This window comes from Pan troglodytes, chromosome 6 (assembly GCF_028858775.2).
Source record: "Pan troglodytes isolate AG18354 chromosome 6, NHGRI_mPanTro3-v2.0_pri, whole genome shotgun sequence".
NCBI lineage: Eukaryota > Metazoa > Chordata > Mammalia > Primates > Hominidae > Pan > Pan troglodytes.
The window spans coordinates 161,639,431-161,658,955 of record NC_072404.2 but is presented as its reverse complement, the minus strand read 5'-3'; the positions used below and the strand labels follow the sequence as shown (position 1 = coordinate 161,658,955).

General features: G+C 36.1%; 1 protein-coding gene across 1 annotated transcript in view; it reads right to left on the bottom strand.

Annotated features, from left to right (window-relative positions):
- The window catches only part of CNTNAP2 (contactin associated protein 2), a 2,300,337-nt gene that overhangs the window by 1,915,039 nt on the left and 365,773 nt on the right, over positions 1 to 19,525 (bottom strand). The gene's annotated exons all lie outside the window — the stretch shown is intronic.

Sequence of the window (19,525 nt, the reverse complement as noted above, 5' to 3'; positions counted from 1 at the left end):
TAAAAATACAAAAATCAGCCAGGTGTGGTGGCATGCCTGTTATCCCAGCTACTCAGGAGGCTGAAGCAGGAGAATTGCTTGAACCCAGGATGTGGAGCTTGCAGTGAGCCAAGATGGTGCCACTGCACTCCAAACTGGGCAACAGAGCAAAACTCTGTCTAAATAAATATATATATTTAGCTAAATAAATTAGACTAAAAGTGATTTCAAATTGCAGCTTGTATATATACAAGTCAGAATGGAACATAATTCATGTCAATAGACAGATCATTGGCAGAGTACAGATAATCTATTTAAGATGCAGTATGAAGAAGTCACAGCCAACAGGAAATTATATGGAAGGCTGAATGTAGAGGACTTGCTTTGAAACAGGTAAGATTTCTCTTCAATGCTATGTGTACTTTTAAAAATGTGACATCATAGATCATACTTCTTGATCTTACACTTTGACTGTGTTTGGCTAGATTAACACATTAGTGCTCTTGAGAGAAAACTAGTCTAAGTCTTTTCAGCACCCATGCTTTTGGAAATGTGTTTCTGTGCTATTTTTCCCTCTTTAAATTGATATATGAACCATCTACTGGAGTAAAAATTAGTTCTCCTCTCCAGAAAGTAAGAAACATGACTCAAAGGGCCTTTATCTAAATGAACTCTGAACCGACAGGATTTTTTTTTTTTGCAACTTTCTTCCTATACAACTTTGTTTTATTATTTCGTTCACAGTGTATATAAACAAATCAAAGAAAAAGTCAATCTAAAATGCTTAATTTTATTACTGATTGTAAACGGAATTGAAAATGAAAATTTCTAAAGTCCAATTTGATCCAATTCTCTGAGTTTGGGGGGAAAAGCTTATAGAATTTTAAGTAATGTGAATTAAATTATTTTATCTTAAAACAAGTATTTTTCACAAAATACAACCTGGTTTCAAGCATTGCAATCTATAGTTATTTCTGCTAAAAATGGAGTGCTCTGTAGAACAAAACAAAAATAAATTAGGGCAGGCTTATGGTGGAGGAAATTTTGATGTTTCTCTCTGTGAAGTAATTGAAGATGGCCAAGGAGGCTCCCAAATTCTTCATTACAGTTCCTGAAGGGAAATGAGGATGTGGTCTAGGCAGACTCATGCTATAATTCCCCCTCAGATATTCTTTCCCATCTTTAAATTTCCAAATCCTTCTTCTTTTAGAAGCAGTGTGAATGCCAGTTGCATTGATAGGCTCTCCAAGATCATCTCCAGATGTATTTCCTGCTTCTGAATTCAATTAATGCTTTATCTACACAGACTACATGCCATTTATTACTTTGTACCTTTAACTTCTCTTACTAACTGTGAGTTCCATGTATCTTTTTCTTTATTTCAACTCCAGTACAGTACTTTAGTAAGTAAGTAATCAATTATATATATGTTTATTCTATGTTTATGTATATGTTAGAATATATATGTTTATATATATGTTTGAATAAACATATATAATTATATATATGTGTTTATATATAAACCATATATATGATTACTTAAATATATTATATATTAAATTACATACATATAATGTATATATATGTTTATATATGTAAATCATATGTATGATTACTTAAAAGTAAGTAATCATATATATGTTAGAATAAATAAAAAAATCATTTAGGGAGAACTTGAGAAATCACATCAAAAAATATTCAATAAGAATCAATTTGACAAGACCTCTTCTTTTAATTCTGATGGATGGAAGAACACTAGAAAGGTAAGAATTTTGTTGGAGAAGAGAAAGTATAGAATGAATATGGATTATGAGGGATTTACTTATGAAGACAAGTTTGGGTGAAATACACCGTAGACTCAGGAACTAAGAAGCCTGAAGTTGGCTAAAATCATTGAACTCTCCAAAAAAAGAGAAGTGTTGTTTACTGGAAGGAAGAAGCATATTAAAATATGACTTATTTATTAATAAATAGTAAACAGTAAAGTATACATTTCTAATTTGAAAATACATTACCTTCAATTCTTGATAAAAATGATTACACAAACCACAGATATAGATAGATAAACAATGTTTTAATCAGAAAACTAGTAAATGTTTTTCAGAAATGGGAAATTTAAGTGCATACATACTTTTTCAGTGTTTAAGATTTTTAATCAATAGACACAACTTTAACCCAAATTTAGAAAGAGAGGAGATAAAGTACTAAGTCCTGAGACCAGATTCAATAAGTAGAAGTGGTAAGTAGCTGCCTGTACAAGAAGAGCAGAGACTGACACGTTGTTCACTCTGAGCCTCAGTTTTCACAATTGTAAAATGAACACAATAAAACAGGGTCATTAAGAAGTGGAAAGGAGATTACATGTACTGTGGACCTTGGTATTCCCTCGAGGTTAATGCCCACTCTACAATTCCAATGGGAAGTTTCTGAATTTCCCCCTTAGTAGGGCCAGTGGCATTAGGTTAACTATAACTCAAGAACTGAGAACACATTAACAGATGCTCTGCAGTCGGATGATTTAAGTCTACAGGATGTGATAAAATTAAAGATAGACTGCTGACTTCCATTTTTGTTATACCTGAATGGCTAATATGCTCATTTGGCTGTTATTCTCAAATATCATCTAATAGTTCTTCAATCCCCATGAAATAAGTGATAAAATCTACGAACAGCCTGGTAGACATGGATTTCGTCTTTGATCTTGATATGGGAAAAAAAAGAAGGCTTTTAGGGGATGAAGTAAATGAAAATCAGGAAGGCAATAGCTTCCAACCAGTTTGCCAGAGCCTCGGAAAGCAAAACCCTTCTAGAAGATCACAAGGGATATCTTACAATGTTTCACTTCTGACTGGCAGAATTAATTTGTGCTATTTTATTCTAGTTCATTGTAATTTTTATTTTAGTTTCAATTGTTCTCCATTAAAATTCGTTGTTTTTAATAGCCATAAACCAGACAGGATTAAATTCAATGTATTTATCATCATTTGCTAAATCGGTGAATGTATCTTAAAAGATCAATTTTACAAACTCAAGGAATTGACGAAGTAAATGGAGGGCTTCTTATGTTTCTAACTTTCCTTTCCTTTAGCATGTTTCCACATGGACATCAGCACATGTCCACGCGTATTGTGGGCTTTTGAGAAAGTCATCACCGCCTGAACTCAGAGCCACATCTAGAGACCATTTAGGCTTAGGAGACTTGATCATCACCCAAGAAGGCTGTATGTTTTCTTCACGTCGCATGGGTTACAAATACACTTGGAGACACATGTCAGGGCAGGGAAGAGCTGTGGTGAGGTCCCATTCAACAGAGCATTCACACTTTTTTGTCATCCTCAATCAAGGCACATCTGGGGCTTCTATTTAGACCCAGCAAATATAAGAAGTAGGAAGGAGCCTCACTCCACAATCCGTCCTAATCCAGTACTCACAATTTGGCTGAGTAGATCTTTGCTGCTCATTTTCCTCTTTTTTTGACCTTCTTTTGAAATTCTGGCAAGGTGAATTTTGAGGCCTACCTTTGAAGAAGGTGATTTGGCCTTACCACTTGTACCCATAAGCCTACCTTGTTTAGTCTCCTATGTCTTTATTCTCATGCCTTACCCTTTCTCATTTCTTCACCATCGTCTACACTTCTGCACAAGCATATTCTTAGAATGCAAATAGAAATAACAACAACAACAAAATTTAAGGTTACTATTCAACCTCAAAAAACCGAGCATACATTTATCCCTATGCTATTCTTGTCCTGAAAATATTCACTATACAAAAGTAAATTTAATGCTTATACTGTAGTGCTTTACGAAGGCAAAAAAAAAAAAAATGACCTGTTAGAGGTGGCAAGAACTTTCCATTTGATTCTGCTTGCCTTCATTATTTTGCAGGGGAGGAAACTGAAAACGAGGAGATGAAAGTGATTCACCTAAGGTCATAGGGTAACTAATTATCAGAGGCAAGGCCTAGACACAAACAATTCCCCTGACATAATCCAGTTAACTTTCCCCCACATCATGAATTTTTATTGTCTCTATTCTGTGGTCAGCTAGAACAAACCTTAATTCGAAGAAAACACACAAATATGTAATGTATGCTTTACTTACTCGACATGGAAATGAGAAAACAATAAAGGGTTGTTTTGGGAAATCTGTTCTCTCCCTTGGATCCAGATACATGTCAAACATAAGAAAATGCCATTGTAACTAGGGTCCCAGAGGAGCTGACCTGCATAGCCGGCATCACAGGCTTATCACAGATTTGACAACCTCACTCATAATTTTATCAAGAAATGCTCTATTTCTACATTGCCCAAAGCGCCTCCTTCAATTTAATCACTTATAAAACTCCATGGCTTCTGCTAGAATGGATGATAAATTGATTTTATCCTCTGGTAGTTGGGAATCACTAATCTTGTTTAGCTTTTGCTGTGAGTGTTATATGCAGTTGGTAAATGCCCATGGAAACATAGACTAGATTTGGAACATATTCCTAAATGTGCAGATGCATTGCCTTCATAAGCTAGCTCATCGAATTATTTGTGAAGGGAAAATAAAAACAAATATTAATCAAATTGCCTATGTAGTAAATGTATTTTAAAGCATTCCATCTTTTAAAGGGGCTATACTTAAATATAAAGTGAGAAAAATGCATTGCAGTATAACAGTTGAACAGGAATCCTTTAAGACCCCCACTCAGGTGAATTAGAACATGTGTTTCAGTCAGTATAAATGAATCTATAGCAGTCATACATATATCACACAGTACTATACCCTCCTAACTGTTGGTTATTTGCCCTTCAGATTCAAGTCTCATGCTGTTCTGTAGACAGGGTATCAATGCTACTTCATTTCATTGAAAAAAATTATAAGTAAACATTTTGTAACAGAATTTTAAAGATAATATTCTTTATGCTTTCAGGGAAACTTTTATTTTTCACTTCTTAAAATATTATTTAATATTTTCATAACTTTTAGTATTTTACTACATACAAAGCATTTTTATTTTTTTATTTATTTATTTTTATTTATTTATTCTTTTTTTGAGACATAGAGTCTCGCTCTGTGGCCCAGGCTGGAGTGCAGTGGCGCGATCTCTGCTCACTGCAAGCTCCGCCTCCCGGATTCACACCATTCTCCTGCCTCAGCCTCCCGAGTAGCTGGGACTACAAGTGCCCGCCACCATGCCCAGCTAATTTTTTGTATTTTTAGTACAGACAGCGTTTCACCGTGTTAGCCAGGATGGTCTCGATCTCCTGACCTCATGATCCGCCCGCCTCGGCCTCCCAAAAGTGCTGGCATTACAGGCGTGAGCCACTGTTTCCGGCCTGCATTTTTATTTTTTAAGTTTTTTTATTTACTTCAATAGATTTGGGGATACAAATGGTTTTTGGTTACATGGATGAACTGTATAGTGGTGACATCTGAGATTTGAGTGCACCTATCACTCAAGCAGGGTACACTGTACTCAATATGTATGGTTATTTTCTCCCTCATACAAAGCATTTTTCTTTTGCAAATAATACCTAATTTAATGTTTCCTCATTCTATATTGAAATGCATGGTGAATTTTGTCAATAAAATTGGGCAGATTTTTTTCAAAAGACTGTGTATTTTTATCTTATTCTCTTTCCTTTTTCTTAGTAATAAACTTTTAAGTGTCTGTTTTTAGCAAGAACACACCCAGAGACAATGGGTGGCTTGAGATGCTAGATGAGAAAGTGAGGCTGTCTTAACTACCTTTAATAATTCTTGCTCTTTATCGATTTTGTACACCTGGGCTCTTTATTTTCCTTACCTGTCCCAGAAACCTAATTTCTGGGATTAGAAACATGCTGTCTTCTATTTTCTAGTTCTCTTATTTCACCTCCTCATAGGTTCTTTTTAGATCACTCCAGGAAACATCACCTTAACAACAACAGAAATGCAAACATAACCTTTTTCAAAATCTATCAAATTTTGTTTTCAAAATTTTTAAAGTGATTCAAGACACAAACATGACTCCAAAACAATCTACTTATTTTAGAGATTCACCACTATTGAGCTTCTGCGCTATAGAATTTTTCATTTTCTAGATTTTTTTGAAGCCATGCTATTCAGGAAGAGCAAAAATGGGACACTTGTCAGGGATAGATTTGACATCATTGAACAGAACCTACAGAGCTTTATTCTGTTGCTAAAATCAATTTTGACTTAATACTTGTGGATAAACGGAGGTATATAAATAAAAAGAAAATGTCATGTTCAATACTGATCTCAAACTGAGTTCATGTCAAGGAAAGTAAGTTAGAAAGCGTGTGCTTCCTTTTACTACTTTATTTCCAAGGGTTGTTATTTAGATATGTCTGCCTGGATTATAGACTTATCCTTAAATTGCGCTTAGATTACTCAAGTATTCATTACATCACAAATCTCATCTTGTTTGGTGTTGTTTACTCAGAAGAAATAAAGACCTAGTAAATATTTGTAGACTACTTCAAATAAAAATTCAGAAAATATTTAATAATACTTTATTGCATTCAGGATTTTTGTTAAATGAGTAGATTTTAGCTGCTTTTGCCACAAAAGGAAAAAATGTTTAAGATGATGGATATTTTAATTTGCTCCCCTATAATATACACTTTACTGTATATGCATATCATATAACATCATGTTGTATAGCTTCAATATACACAACACAGTTTATTTAAAAACAGATAAAGCAACTGAGAAACCAAAGCAAGATGAAACAAGCATGAACCTTAGTTCACACTTATCTCTGTGCAGAGATGAAGCCTGAATTTTGTATACATTCATCTGTCTTAGAGTTGCTTACAAGTTGCTTTTAGAATTCTGCCAAAGGAGTTGGTTTGACACCTGCTTAAGAAGATATGAAAAGATTTACAAATTGATGTTTAGAATAACAACTCAAAGGAAGAACCAAGGAACTAAGATGAAACTCCAAATGTTTAAAACGTGGATTGATTTGTGATGCCTAACCTCAATAAAATAGTTTCCCAAAGACATTTTTATGAGTAAGATGAACATGAGGAAGGGCACAGTATTTGCCAAGTGAATGTTGGCTTGTCAAATTCTATTTTTACATTGTGGAAATCGTATTAGTTACTCATGCTTTCTCTCTCTCTCTGTCTCTCTCTCTCTCTCTCACCCTCTCTCTCCTTCTGCCCCCCCTTCTCTCAACCTTTTATATGTATTTGGTCTTAGCAAACATTTCCATTTGGCAGTGCACCATTGTGTGCCCCAGGATGAAAACTAGCAAAATAAGTTTTGCTTGTTTGTTTGTTTTTATTCACGTTCCAATCACCATCTTTCTAGAGACATTGCGTTTCTTAATTATAGAAAATCAGAGCAGTTTTACCATCTTGGAATCCAGAAAATAAAACAAGACAATAGGCTTCTCTTATTTTTCCAACAGTCACAGCCATTTTTGCATCCTCATATCTTTAGATCAAGGATACAGAGTTTCAGTGAGGTATCACTTTCTGCAGGCTTATATAGAAATTCTCACAAGCAGACACATAATAGAAGATGAATTACCTTTTTCTGGAAATTGTGAGAAATTTTGTTTCACAAAGTAGGCAGAGGATGACCCCACAATCTCTAATTCAAAATCAAAAATCAATATTTTCTTTACTTCTTTTGTATCCACAGATATGAGACATTAGTTTCATCTCAGCTTCTGAATCCATAGAAGATTCACTAACAGCATTGGGTTTGTAAGAGAGTAGGAATGCTCTGATGGGTGCCTGGCATCCTCTCTAAAAACGCTCTCCAATTACCGAAGTGACAAAGCCTTTCATGTGCATCCTTCATGTGAGTCACCATTGTACCCTTTGGGGAGTTAATCTTTGGGGAGTCAGTCTCTTGACACTGCAGCTCAGATAACAATTCCAAAACGCCCTAATCTGAGTTGCAAAAGTCCCCATAAGAAAAAAAAATACAATATATTAAAGGCAATAAAACTTACTTTCTGATTTTCCCTTACTTTGGGATCATGTTTTTTTTTTCCTTAAAAAGAAGAAAAACATGATGATACACTTCCCATGAGCATTGTTATGTTATTGTACCAGAGAAGTGAGCAGAACCCAACCCTCCAAATCTCACACGGGTGTGGGATAAAAGGAGCAATACAAGATTCCATTCTGTGATGAAATTCTATGCTCTGAATGCCACTGAAGTGTTCTTGTAGCTAGAATGATTTCGTTGTACATGGAAACTTTATTTTCATATAACAGCCTTATAATTTCTCATCTTTGGGTTTTTTGTTTGCTTGTTGTTTTGTTTTTTTTTGGGGGGGTGCTTTGCAAAAATCTTTATTCCTTTTTCATATAATACACACTCTAGAAAGAATATAATTTTTAAAAGATTGAGAGAAATAAAAAGCATATTTATAGATAAATATCTACAAATACATATAGCATATTTTTCCATTGGCATAATTACATAATTGACTTAGATTTTAGACAGTAAAGTCACCACTACAAAGTGAGAAAAAATTATCTGCTTCACCATTTATCAGTACTACATTCCCATGACAGATATAGAATCTTATTGCTTATTGAAAATCTTCATTTTAAAGTGGATACTGAGGTCTAGTAAGGTGAATAAACTACTTAAAATTCCAGTGTTACTTTGAGAATTTAAAGATAATTTAAAGAGAACTCTAAAAATATGAACTTATTTTTACCTAATCAATTATGTATTAACAAATATATACGATATTTTAAGTGCAGATACACTTTTATCTTAGTATTTTCCCATTGGGTACTACAGAACCTTACATATAGCAGGTACTCCACAAATAAAATGTTAAATTGAATTCTACACTTAAATGTCTTACTGTTTTTTGTTTATACCTGTTTCACTCAACAAACATTTATCAGCCTTTACTCAAAAGTTATGTCGCGGGAAAACATGTTTAGACCATTTTATCCAAACCCACAGTCTTTACACTTTGTGTTTCCATTCTGTGATTGTCTTTTATTTTACAACTTACCAATACTTAGCATAGTATATATTTTTCTAATTTATCTTGTATATTGCCTTTTTCTTCCTTTGGAATATAAGCTTCATGAGGATAGACAGGTTTATATTATTCACTGCCATATTTTTTCCTAGTGATTAAAAGAGTGTCTGAGATATATAAAATATAGTAGCTGTTCAATAAATATTTGTTGAGTTAAAAAAACAACAAATGATTATTGAAACTTGTGAGGTGTTGATAGTGGCAGGAGGCAGACAAATGCCTAGGCAGGTAGGGGCAGGTCCCCAGTGAAATCCCACCTCCAAACCAAAGGCAGTTTAAAGCCTGAAAGCCAAGCTACAAGTCAAATCTATGGACTGGATTGAGAACCTGTCTTCCCATTTGATGTGCTTTCTTCTGATTGATCCCTACCCATCACTGATTTTACGTATACCTACCTTTCCCTAATTTGTTTTTTATACTGTCATGCCCACCTTTAAGTGGTGCTTTTGTTTTAACCTTTTTTGCATACTCAAACCAGTCAGCACACTCCCCTATTCTGAGCCCATAGAAGTCCTGAACTCAGCCACACTGAGAAAGAAACCACCCGACTTCAGGGGTTGGAGACCACCGCCACGTGCCTTCTCTGCTGAGAGCTATTCCCTTGCTCAATAAAATTCCTCTCCACCCATCTTCACCCTTCGAATTGTCAGCATATCCTCATTCTTCTTGGATGGGGGACAAGAGCTTGGGAATCGCCGAACATGGGTACAAGCTGTAGCACACGCAGGCCAAGTGGGCAGGGCACCTCCAATGGCAGGTCCAAGGCCAACTGTGGCCCTGGTAGCAGGTGGGGGTGTGTGTGTCACTGGCCGTGGAGGTCCGCAGTTGGCAAATTGGCTGAGAAAACTCCTGCATCAGTGTTACACAGAGTTCTGATGTAAGGATAATGTAAAACTTAGTTATATTTTATAGCCTTTCTCATGAACCATACACATTATTATTACTACTAAAAGAGCAGTAAGAGAAAGGTTCGGTTTTCAATTAGACAAGTTAAAAACTAAATTCGCTTTTTGCAAAGCTCTTTATATATTTCTACTTGATTTCCTACTCATTTTCAATATAATCTTTTAATATAATCAAAGGAGACTGAGGATCATGAAGGCAATAGTGAGATGTTAAGGAGTTTTCGGTAACTTTTAAAAATTGATACATTATATTTGTACATATTTATAGGGTACATGTGAAAAAAGGTTTAACCTAAGAATTATTCAAGGAAGGAACTGTTGTTGGGTGATAGTAATTAAAATGCAGACTTGGGAAATGGCCCCAAACTGCTGAAAAATGGGTGGTAACTTTAGCTATTTCAAATAGGTGTGGCTTCAGTCTTTTCTGCTGTGTCAGTGCACAGCTGTTCAAATTTAAATCTCTGTTTCCATGTCCCTAATAAGATTTCCATCGAGAAAACACTACTGTCTCTAAAAGCTCAAAAACTTCTGTTGTGCCCTAGCGTGGTGGCCCACACCTGTAATCCCAACAGTTTGGTAGGCCAAGGAGGAGGATTGCTTGAGCCCAGGAGTTTGAGGCTAGCCTGGGCAACATGGAGAAACCCCATCTCTACAAAAAACTAGCCAGGCGTGGTGGCATGTGCCTGAAATCCCAGCTACTTGGGCAGGTGAGGTGGGAAGATCACCTGAGCCTGGGAGGTCGAAGCTGCAAGTGAGCCAAAATCATGGCACTGTACACCAGCACAAACAACAGAGTGAGACCCTGTCTCAAAAACAAACAAAACAAAACAAAAAACAGAAACAAACAAAACTTCTGTTTTAAGAGCGTTTCATTAGGCAGCAATGAATGGTTGAATGAAGAGAAGGAAGGTAGGAGGAGCAGGTGAGAAGCTTTTTTGGTAGCGTAGTCCTAATAAAATAGAGAGTTTGGTTTTAAAATGACTATGCATTCCAGGTATACCTACAGAGTCCTGATTTCACACAGTTTTTTTCAATAAATGAAATTTATGACATAGCTAAATAAATCTGATATAATTAATACCTACTTATAACTCTTGAATAATAAATATACACATTAAAGCATGAGGAAGGAAGGAAGGAAGGAAGGGAGGGAGGGAGGGAGGAGGGGAGGGGAGGAAGGGAGGAAAGAAAGAAAGCCTGAAGGGATGGAGGGTTTGTAGCAGTGGAAATTCCTCACGTGCGTAAGACTAAAGAAAGAAAAGGGCAAGCCGCGTGTCTGACTAGATGTGGTGATACAATTTGACGGAAAAAATTCAAGGTATGATCCAAATGTTTAAAATTAACGGATTCAAAAATTTGAAACAAAGCAAGACCTCTGAAGAGTGGGCTAAATCTAGAGAAATGATATTTGGTTTTAGCCATTAGTCTTTTTTTCTTTTTTTAACACTTCTCAGACTTGTTGAAAAATCTCTGAACATTGACCCGCAGTTCTATTAACCTTTAATGTCCCTTACAGATCGGTTTGGGTCTCTCTCTGTCTCTCCACACCTCCATTTTAAACAGGGCTGATTCTAAGCAAGATGGTAAATGAAGCACGTGGAGCTGGGCTCTTGCCTGCTTTTCCTTATTTCTGTCTCACTGCGCTTCTTCAAGTATCAAGTGCCCATGAACTAAACACCATTCACTCATTACCTGTGTTAGTACACTACCTCTACTTCAGGATGCTGCCTAAGCATCTCTTCCCCACACTTTATGGCAAGCATATATTCTGAATTTTTTAGAACATTCTGAATGTTAACTATCTCATGTTCATTTTCTTTTCTCAGTTTGCTGTGGGGAAAATTGATCACCAAGTCCCTCCTCTGCCCTCACTTTTCACTCTCAAATGTAACTTACTTAAACTGATTGTTAAAGAAATTAAAGATATTAGCATTAAGTTGTAGATCAGTCTAGGAAGAGATAAGCATAGCTTCCTTAGGAGGACATTGCACTTTGCCATTTTAAAAGAAGAGTTTGTCAACTACGAGACATATATTTGCAATGATTTCATTTCTTAGCATTTTTATTTCTTGGGTACATTCGGGAATCTTTTAAATGTCTCCATTAACTAACCTCTCTATTTACAAATAAATCCAGACATGCTTGTCAGAATCAACTGGGCATTAGTATAACATTCCTAATAAAATTAAGTACCAATCATTGTTTGGCACTGAAACAACTTAGAATTTGCATTCTAGTCTATCATAATCAGTTTTTGTTATCTTTTAATATGGAAAAAATGAATCAATGACTTCTTTCAATGAGATCATGACTTATACGTATTAAGATTTAATTGAAGAGAATGTGGGTCCTAGCGAATCTCATTCTCTAAAGAAAACTATTATTCTAGGTTTAGAAATGTCATTTTGGCAATTCATGCATAAGAGAGAAATCTCCAGACCTCTTCATTTTCATCTGCAATAAAATTGTGTTAAATTCAAGTCAGAGTGAAGTTACAGTACAGCTGGAAAAGATGCAATGTTTTCTTAGAGAAAACACTTGGCATCTAGGTGAGGGGAATACATAGAAGAGTAATACTTAGGGAGCCAAGAACAGATGTGAAAAAATGAGACAGGAACCTTTCGATTCTTTCAGGCTTGAGGCAAAGTCCCATCTGTCAAGCACCTCTCTTGGCTCTCCCAAAAGAATATGCCTCCAGCTCTCCAGATTGTCCTGGCAATTAAACTTGCTCCCAGATCTGTCACATTTATCATCGTAAAGTTCCGAAAACAGGCTTCCATGGGCACTCTGATTTTCTATGATATCTGTTATTTCATGACTGGCCAATGGCCTGACGGTGACTTACCCAATGCACCCAGAGTTTCTCCTAATGAAGTTAATGCTGTAGCAGCCAGAACCAATCCCACCCTAATCCCTTCTTCCAGACTCTAGAACCTATAAGAAGAGATGGAAGGCACCTGTGTCTCAGACAACTTTTTATTTTTTTGCTTTAAAACAACCCTAGCATGATTATCTCTACATTTCTTAGAGCAAAGCAGATTTTTATCTTGTTTAAGACTGCTGTGGGGGCTGGGCGCTGTTGCTCACGCCTGTAATCCCAGCACTTTGGGAGGCCGAGGCAGGCGGATCACGAGGTCAGGAGATCGAGACCATCCTGGCTAACACGGTGAAACCCCATCTCTACTAAAAATACAAAAAATTAGCCGGGTGCGGTGGCGGGTGCCTGTAGTCCCAGCTACTCGGGAGGCTGAGGCAGGAGAATAGAGTGAACCCCGGAGGTGGGGTTTGCAGTGAGCTGAGATCGTGCCACTGCACTCCAGCCTGGGCGACACAGCGAAACTCCTCAAAAAAAAAAAAAAAAAAAGACTGCTGTGGGTTGGGTACATTTTTGGTTTCCTTGTAATGAATGTACTACTAACTGATACAAAGAAAAACATGCAATCTTACATTTGAAAGGCATATTTTTATGAAGATTAAAATCTATTTAACTGTATAGATAGATTCTATATCAATTTTTAATTTTTTAACTTTTATTTTAAGTTTGGGGTACATGTGCAGGTTTGTTAATAGGTAATTTGTGTCATGGGGTTTTTTTGTACAGATTATTTCATCACTCTGTTATTATTTAAGGAAGCTCCATGGCAGGAGGGTGAGGTAGGAGGATCACCTGAACCTGTCGAGGTGGAGGCTGCAGTGAGCCAAGATCGCACCACTGCACTCCAGCTTGGATGACAGAGCGAGACCCTGTCTCAAAATAAAAGCTTCATGGGATTATCTTTTCTCTATATTCTGAAAAGTTATCTGGGAATTGCATCTTTCAAAAAAGTAAGCATTCCATCATGACAGGAAATATGAAGGAAAGAGCATGTGTTCAGAAATCAGACCTACCTGGGTCAAATCCAACTCTACCACTTACCACTGGTAGGTGTATCACATAAGAAATTTTGCTATACCTCTGAGCTGACTTTCCTCATCTCTCAATTGGTATCATTATTCAAATTTCTTAGAATTGCTGTGGACATTCATTGGGATAGAATAAGTACACAGGACATAGCACAGGTGACTAATGCATCTTACATCCTGCCTCCCAGCCTGCCTGTCTGCCATGGCATCACCTTATGAACAAGTGGTTAATAAAGGCTGCTTAGTGATAGTGATTTTTTTCCACTCTCTGTTTTATTTTTTTAAACATTGTCACAGTGTACTTTCCAACATTGCAAAAAAAAAAATAGCATTTAGCAGTTACTTTCCCATTTTTGTCATATCTTTGCAAGATCATAAAAGCCTAAAGTTAAGAAAAGAGGATAATTACTACCATTTGTAAGGTAACCTGGCAAAATCAGAAAGAACAAAAAAACCTAGTCTTGCTCTTTTTCATACATAACACACATTATTATAATGCTATAATAAAAGCTTTTTTATCTTTTGCCATTGTATTCTTATCAGCATGATCAATTTCTAAATTACTTTATGCTTTTTGAACCAAGAGTAAAGAAAACAGAAAATAACTATATTTTAAAAACTATACCTTAAAAATAAGAATATGTAAGGGTTGGAGGAAAGACGTAATGCTCCAACTTGCAGACTGAAGAATCTTTAGCAAGGGGTCAAGAAGAAATATGCCACAATTAATCTCTAATCATGGGGTGTAGCAATAAGACAACTCAGTTCTTAACAAAGCTTCTGCCTTCCAAAAGTCAAAACAAGTGTGCTTTCGAAGCAGACATGTATTTCTTCTTTTTCTTTCTTTCTTTCTTTTCTTTCTTTCTGATACGGTTTCAGAGATTTTTGTTTTAGTATAATGTCTTTTTTGTCTATTCCTATTTTCATCCTCATGAAAAAGATTCACCAACTCTTTTGTGAATATAAACGACTCAGGATAATTGAGTATTTATGTTATCCTGCAAATCTGATGAACATAAACAAAAAAGTTTAAAACAAAATCTCACCCCTAAAGGAGGTAGATCCTGAATGCTATTTATTTTATAATTCTTAGTTTTAGACAGCATTCAGACTTTTCCAATATAATATTTTCTAACTGGCAATAACAATTTTATGTCCTGAATTTTGGTGGGCACGACTGCGGTCATGTGTCACTTAACAGTGGGAAAATATTCTGAGAAATGTGGTGTTAGGTGAATTTCATTATGTGAACATCATATAGCATACTTAACCAAACCTAAATGGTACACACCACTACGCACCTAGACTATATGGTACAGCCTATTGCTCCCAGGTAACAAACTTGTACAGCATGTTACTATAGTTCATTGTAACACAATGGTATTTGTGTATCTAAAGATATATAAACATAAAAATAGTACAGTAAAAATATGGCATTAAAGATTATAAAAAAAGGGTACACTTGTATAGTGCACTTACTATGAACGGAGCTTACACGACTAGAAGTTGCTCTGGGTAAGTCAGTGAGTGGGTGGTGAGTGAATGTGAAGGCTGAGGACATTACCCTGCACTACTATAGACTTTATAAACACTATACAATTAGGTTATACTTGTTGTGTAGAAAACATTTTTCTTCAATATCCAACTAACCTTAGCTTACGGTAACTTTATGAACTTTTAAATTCTTTAACTTTCAGACTCTCTTGTAATAAATCTAACTCAAAACACAAACACGTTGTACAGCTGTACAAAAATATTTTCTTTATATCGCTATTTTATAATTTTTTTCTATTTTTCTTTTTTAACTTTTAACTGTTTTTGTAAAAAATAAGACATACATTTACCTGGTTAAGATTCCTTATTATATTTAAAAACTTTTTTTATTCTTGGAATTATCTATAAACTATTTTTAAGAACATACTGAGATCATAATTTTCCAAAACTCCTGATTACTAGGAAACCAAAAAAATTACACACACACACACGCACACACACACATAAACAGGCTTTAAAAATAAGACCTGTGTTAGAAACCAGCTCTCGAACTCTTCCTTTGGCAATATCTGACCCTCACTTATTTAACTGTAAAATTATGTAACAATGAATGTGTATCAATATGCAATAATGCATGCTATTCACAACTCTGTGCTTAAATATATATATATATATATACACACACACATATATATATATATATTTTTTTTCTTTTTTTTTAGACGGAGTCTTGCTCTGTTGCCCAGGCTGGAGTGCAGTGGCGCGATCTTGGCTCACTGCAAGTTCCGCCTCCCAGGTTCATGCCATTCTCCTGCCTCAGCCCCCCGAGTAGCTGGGACTACAGGCGCCCGCCACCACGCCCGGCTAATTTTTTGTATTTTTAGTAGAGACGGGGTTTCACCGTGTTAGCCAGGATGGTCTCCATCTCCTGACCTCATGATCCGCCTGCCTCGGCCTCCCAAAGTGCTGGGATTACAGGCGTGAGCCACCGCACCCGGCCTTAAAAATATTTTTTAAAATTTCCAGTGCAAATAAAATATATTGTATTGAAGAGATAGTAAATGAGAAACACTTTTAATAATTTAAATGTTTATGGACATTAAATAATGTCACTGTTGGAAGGTTTTTTATTTCTCGACCATGAGTATGTATAATATTCCATGATATCTATTTATTCAATCAAGGTCTATTATTCTCCTGTATCTGCTGTTGAGAAAATATTTCGTGTTTAAATTATGACAATTTTTTTTTTTTGAGACAGTCTTGCTCTGTCACCGGGCTGGAGTGCAGTGGCGTGATCTCAGCTCACTGCAACTTCTGCCTCCCAGGTTCAAGCGATTCTCCTGCCTCAACCTCCCGAGTAGCTGGGATTACAGGTGTGCGCCACCACGCCCAGCTAATTTCTGTATTTTTAGTAGAGATGGGGTTTCACCATGTTGGCCAGGATGGTCTCAATCTCTTAATCTTATGATCCGCCAGCCTCGGCCTCCCAAAGTGCTGGGATTACAGGCATGAGCCATGTGACCAACCTAATGTGAGTATGAGTGTATGTTTGTGTATACACATGCACAGATATATATATATATATATAATACACACACACACACACACATATATATCCCTCTATATGCATTCACATACAAAACATAAAATCATCTATATCCAAAATGAATACATGCCCTTAATTTACCTTTTCTTCACAAACACTTTACTATCCAGAAAACTCTCCTTCTTTTTCTACTTTTTAAATTTTTGTTTCACTGGAGTTTTTGTTTTTGTTTTTTCTAATTCTTAGCCTCTGGCTCTTCCATTTAGGTCTTAGATTCAGCTTGTCAATTTTTATGACGCACCCACTAGGAATCTTGGTTGGAGTCTTGTGACTGTTGCTTTGACTAACTCAATTTTTTGCTTTTCTTTATGTTTTTAAGTTATCATTATTTTTTATTATTGATTGTTTTACTCCTAGTAAGTTGAGCTTTATATATAGGCATGCTTTGAAGTTTAGATTGAAGGTGCTTTCCTCCAGAGAAGATTTGTGTTTGCTTTAGACACGCTTCTGAGGGCACTATTAAACTGGGACACTTACAATAAATTCTTGGTGAAGTTTTCACCTCTATTCAAAGTCAAATTCAAGTAAATTAGTTTACTTCTTCTTGTCTACAGGAGACGCCCCTCAACACCACTTCTACTTTTTCCTTATGATGTAGGCCACTGGATCTTGGTTATATTTAAGAGTGTAATTCCAGGCTAAAATGACTAAAGGGATAATACAGTATTAGCACAAGGAGCTAAGGATAATTAATTTCATAAATCTGTTACTCCAAGCGACAGTAAAAATCATTCCGTATACATTTCTACAAGGCTCAACCTTTCAATAGGATCTGAATAATGGTTGAAAATAACTGCAATAATTCCAATGATGATGATGAGGAGGAGGAATACATTTACTGAACAATTATTATGTCCTAAAAATTGTTCTAAGTGCTTTACAGTATTATTGAGTTCAATTGTCACAAAAACACTGCACAGTAGATGGTTTCATTGTATTCAGGAAACTGAAGATAAAAGACAGTGAGTAACTTGCAAAAGGTCACATAGTGATTGACATGGCATTAAACTCCAGATCTGTTTCTAGAGCCAGTATGCCACATTGCCTTGGAAAATATATCCTGGATGCACAGATATTACCCAAACGTTTCTTCTAATGTTACGAATAAGTAAAATGTAAATAAAATGTTGATTAGGACTGGTGAGGACTGATTAACAAGAACTAAAAAATGAAAATTAGGAATATTGGGAGATATACCAAATGAGCTACAATATACCAATTTACGTTGCAAGAGTATTAATTGATGTATTTTACTTGCTGGAATGAGTTCATAAACCATTTACTACTGGCTGGCAGTTTCAGGTTAGGAGAAGTATATGATTTTGGTCACTCAATTTCTTATCTAGTCTTTACCTCTGAGATTTGAAAAAAAAAATTTTTTTTTTCATTAATATACCAGGTTCTGGGGGCCGGGCTCGGTGGCTCACGCCTGTGGTACCAGCACTTTGGGAGGCCGAGGCGGGCGGATCACGAGGTCAGGATCGAGACCATTCTGGCTAACACAGTGAAACCCTGTCTCTACTGAAAATACAAAAAATTAGCCGGGCGCGGTGATGGGCGCCTGTAGTCCCAGCTACTCGGGAGGCTGAGGCAGGAGAATGGCGTGAACCCGGGAGGCGGAGGTGAGCCGAGATCGCACCATTGCACTCCAGCCTGGGTGACAGAGCAAGACTCTGTCTAAAAAAAAAAAAAAAAAAAAATATATATATACACATATATATATATTTTATAGGTTCTAAGAAATTGCTTAAAAATTACACACACACACAAAATGTGAAACCGATAGTATTTGTGTAATTGACAGTGGGAGCTTGCATTCTGCAACCTGGGACGAAGAATAACTACAAAGGTGCATCAACTTCTTTATGAACAGATCACCATAAAATATTAATATTATGTTCTTCAAGGGTCCAGAATAGAAGCTGAACGTTTTTTGTATAATTATATAAAATTACATATTATTTTAAGATATATAATCATATACATTGTAATTTTTGCGACCTATTGAAATCATAACCATCTTTATAAAGCCATGACACTGGTACCTATAATCAAATCATTCTCCTTGCTGACAAATTATTCTCATTGCCTTTCTTCTGGCATCCAATCATTTCCATTCTTTTATTTACAATTTCGTTTTAGAAATTTACCCTTTTGGACTTTATATTTTCCTCTTAGGTTTATCTATTATGTAAAGTATTTTTGTAGATTGCAGTTTAGACAGGAGGAGATGATTCTACGAAATAATTTGCTGTCGGTGTGTTATCATTACCTCATTCCCAGAGGGTGCTACTTTGGTGGAAAAACCAGGCTCAGTGGCTCACGCCTGTAATCCCAGCATTTTGGGAGGTCGATGTGGGTGAATCACCCAAGGTCAGGAGTTTGAGACTAGTCTGGCCAACCTGGTGAAACCCCGTATCTACTAAAAATACGAAAATTAGCCGGGCGTGGTGGCGGGCGCCTGTAATCCCAGCTACTCTGGAGGATGAGGCAGAAGAATCGTTTGAACACGGGAGGCAGAGGTTGCAGTGAGCTGAGATCGCACCACTGCACTCCAGCCTGGGGGACAGAGCAAGACTCTGTCTCAAAAAAATAAAAAATAAAATAAATAAAATAT